Here is a 3,878-nt window from a genome sequence, read left to right as displayed (position 1 = left end):
GTTGCTACTTGGTAGACTTCGGCAAGGCTGCGAGTGTTCTTTTTCGCATATTATTTGATGCGAAAGTCTCGAAGACTGTTAATACCGTACCGGTATCCTGGGGTGGCTTTCTGTGGCCTCCGGAATTAGAAGATCTTCGCCAATTTTGGCCACCTGCCGGAGTATCCAACATGCTCTAAGGCTGTAAGTTGGTGTGGCGCCCTCTGTACTTTGAATTTTACAGGGTCCATTAAGCCACCCTTCCAGTACGGTTCCATGCTCTGTAGAGGCTTTTTGCTTTTTGGTGTTTAACCTGGGTGTCTGGCGATGATGCACCCTTTAATTTCAGACTGGGTTTGTATTCAGGTCCGGATTGTCCCAAAATTTTATTTCAGTTTTCCAGGCGCTTTCCATCGCACAGTACTTTTGTACTATGGACGCCAAGTCAGCGAAGCGTGTAATATCACGGCGACTTATGGCGTTGAGGATTCCCTTGTCCGTGCAATTATTGCAGAAGAATGAGATTGCGTCTTCCCCGTGGCAGTCCTTGATCCTGTTCATAACCAGGAGGAATCTGGCCCAGCAATGATGTACTGTTTCTTCGGGCTTTTTCCTAATTTGGGATAGATCGCGTATGTTCGGGTGGGTGGGTGGAATTAAATCCGAAACCTCACCCAATCTGAGACTCAGAGACCAAGGAGTTTCCGAACTCGGAAGTTTGGATTCTTGGATGTTGTCCAATGAATCTAGCCCATCGCCTGACTCTAAGTTCAGGTCTTGAGTGATGTCCTCCCCTCCGTGGGTATCCGGTTTGGAGGGATCGGGAATCCGGACGTAGCTAGTCCTTAAGATAGATGAAGGGTCGCCGCACTGTCCCTCTACCACGGCAACGTGATGGGTGACCTGAGGAGAGTTAAGCTCTCTCAGATCGGGTTTAGGCCCAATCTGGTCGTAATCCGTAGCGACTCCCAGGGCGGCGATGCGATCCAAGAGCTCGTTTATGGAAGAGAGCTCCATTGGGTCTAACTGCTCGGCGAGTTCTGAGCTGACATGAAGATTGCTTTTGATGACCCGAGAGGTCATCGTCGGCGCAGCAGCCGAACAGGCGGTCATAAGAAAACCGCCTAGCCAGAGAGTTTGGCCGACAGCCAAAGCTCCCTTAGCAACGGTGCCGTCTTTAAAGATGGGATGAAGCATCCTTCCTGATGGCGACGGCACAGAGGAACTCTCAATGAAAGCACCAATGTCGGTGTCAAAACCGGCGGATCTCGGGTAGGGGGGCCCGAACCTGGGTAAAAACATCGTGTCCCTTGTCTCCTGTTACCATCCGCCTAGACGCACAGTTCGGGACCCTCTAGCCGAGATCCGCCGGTTTTGACACCGACACTCACGAATTCGAATGTCAGGTATGAGATTACAGTCACTGGTACAAGAATTTGGAGGAAGGGGATCGGGGAAAGGAAGAACAATTTCCGCCGCCGTGATCCACTGGATGCACAGGTCTCCGTGGGACACGCCTTAAGTAGCCAGTCGGGCAGTTGGGCTTAGCGGGCCCACTGTGGTCCAGTGTTGGTTGGGTTGGGCTTCCTGGTCCTGATGGGTCGAGAGGCAGCGATCGGGTCGCTGCCGCCTGGGTCCTTCTTGTCAGCGGCTGGTGCAGGGTCAGCTGGATTAGGGGCGCTGACAGCGGCCTTCTCTCCTTCATCGCTCGACTTGGCAAAGGCGACGAGCACCTACCGCCCCTTTCTTGGGGACAACTTCCACGGCGGTCAGGGAACTCGGCAACCCCACAACGGCGCCCTCACCAAGGCCCATGGCCCAGCTCCACTTGACCTCTCATCGGAGCCATCGGTGGGAACCAAGACTGGTGATCCGCGAGACTTGCATACAGTAGCTTGGCTAGACGACCATCATCCCTACCATGCGCGGAGCCTTTCGTCGATCTGGTCGTGCTTCCCAGCAGACATCGCCATACTGGAGTCGCGCTCCTCTCCCTTATGATGTCGTACTGGATGCATGCTCCCCGCCCCCAACGCCGAGCAATCCTGCCGGATCTGCTCGTCCCCGAACCCCAAAATCGGTGGTGGCCACGAGCAGCCAACTCTGTCCTCTGTCGTAGCTGAGGATAGGGTAGCAAACGCATGTTGAGGCGGGGAGCTGGTACATGGGGTTCTTGGAGGGAGGAGCAAGCCGTCAATTGCTGCGGCGGGGTCGGAGGGGCAGATCGGAGTCAGCCGAGTGACGTTCGTCACGGCCATGGTAAACTCTAAGGTACCTTCAGTCTATAGCTTGCAACTGCAAGCACGCCGTCACCGGAACTGCATGGAGGCCACACCCCTTCTGATTCCTTTTCTCCAATCTTCAGAGTTGTGGCCCGTCTTCAAAAGCACAAAGCCACATCACGCTGATGACAATTGGCCGTCCATCGTTTGATTCCGTGTTCGTAGTATTCTATACATCTCCACAAGGTACAACACAGGTAATTTTCACCACATGTCGCTTATTGAATCCTGAAGCAATTAACTTATAGCTTAATTACCTGCAGACTACAGTTCTTTATTGGGAACGAAGAATTGGTCTATTTTTCTTCCACTCTGTTTGGATTTCTAGGAAGTCTTTTGCCTATTGTGCAGCACATGAGTTTAAATATTTCTTATTTGATGTAGAATCAAATAAAAAGGTTGATGTTTCATGGCTCAATCAAATACTATGATTGTCAGTCTCACTGTGTATTTATAGGTAATTCTTTTCAATACTATGATTGTCAGTCTCACTGTATATTATCCTCTTTGATTATCTTGCACTGCAGAATTATTGTGCGATCAAATTTATAGGTGTATTCATTGTTTCTCCTCTTAACTATGTAGATGGAACAAGGATCACACATATTACTGTAAGCTATATTCTTTTCACATTTATGCATATTCTTTTTGGGACAGAAAATAAATTCAATTATAATACACAGATATATTTTCTTCCATCTATGTATTCTTGCTGGGAGAGAAAAACAAAGTAGCGATAATAACGGTTTTTATATAATCTTATGTCTTGCAAACTGAAAAAAGAAACTAACCACTCCCTCCGGTCCATAATAATTGACGCTGCTTTAGTACAACAATTATTATGAATTGGACGGAGTATCTTTTTTTCTAACTTGTAGCAAAATGTGGGAGCTTATATACACACATAAAACAAGTAGCTCTTACGAAGTTCTTCAGTGTTGGTCATGTGTGTCTAAATATTGTTGCTGTTGTTGTCATCTATAAACAACAAGGTTCTTTTCAAAAAAAATCTTAGGCTGACTGTGATGAGAAAGGGAGCTTGGAGGAGGGCATCATAGAGCTGATGCCACCTCAGCAGACAAAGAACACGAGAACGACGAGGTGAGCCGGTACTCTGCAGGAGCCGGACCATGGGGAGGTTCTAATTTTAAGAAATCTTGGTTGCTAGCATATGTAAGGTTTGAAGTATGGATTGAGAAAATAAACATCTAAATGCCAAGTAATTTGTCTGAGAATTTGACACACTGTGGTTTAGGAATCCAGTACTGTTTTCTTCATCCTACTATCTTGAGTTTGTTGTGGAGGAAGTATTGACTTTCTTTCTAAATGGACAAGAAGCAGTGTGATCATAATGCATTATTACTTCCTTCATGTTTATATGGGAGAATGGATTGGTTAAAGAGGACAAAAAGTTGCCATTTTAATTTGAACTGCTACAATCTGTTTGTCGTTGCGAGAAAACATTTTAATACGGAATTTAGAGATTTACTCCCTCCGTCCCATAATATAAGACATTTTTACAAGCTAAAACAGCTTGCAAAAACATCTTATATTGTGGGACGGAGGGAGTATATATATTTGACTCATGCATGGAATGAACGCACATTATGGAGGAAT

General features: G+C 47.1%; 2 long non-coding RNA genes across 2 annotated transcripts; both read left to right on the top strand.

Moving 5' to 3' along the window:
* The first annotated feature begins 1,742 nt into the window (after positions 1 to 1,742).
* Positions 1,743 to 2,615, top strand: LOC125535097. The gene is made up of 3 exons (XR_007294580.1): positions 1,743 to 2,250; positions 2,345 to 2,447; positions 2,525 to 2,615. It is a non-coding gene; the product is annotated as an uncharacterized LOC125535097 (long non-coding RNA).
* Positions 2,616 to 2,796: 181 nt separating this feature from the next.
* LOC125535090 lies at positions 2,797 to 3,620 on the top strand. Its single transcript, XR_007294579.1, has 2 exons — positions 2,797 to 2,872; positions 3,277 to 3,620. It is a non-coding gene; the product is annotated as an uncharacterized LOC125535090 (long non-coding RNA).
* The last annotated feature ends 258 nt before the right edge of the window (positions 3,621 to 3,878 follow it).

This window comes from Triticum urartu, chromosome 1 (assembly GCF_003073215.2).
Source record: "Triticum urartu cultivar G1812 chromosome 1, Tu2.1, whole genome shotgun sequence".
NCBI classification, from domain to species: Eukaryota; Viridiplantae; Streptophyta; class Magnoliopsida; order Poales; family Poaceae; genus Triticum; species Triticum urartu.
Note: the sequence above shows the minus strand (reverse complement) of the source record. Positions and strands in the feature narration are given on the sequence as shown.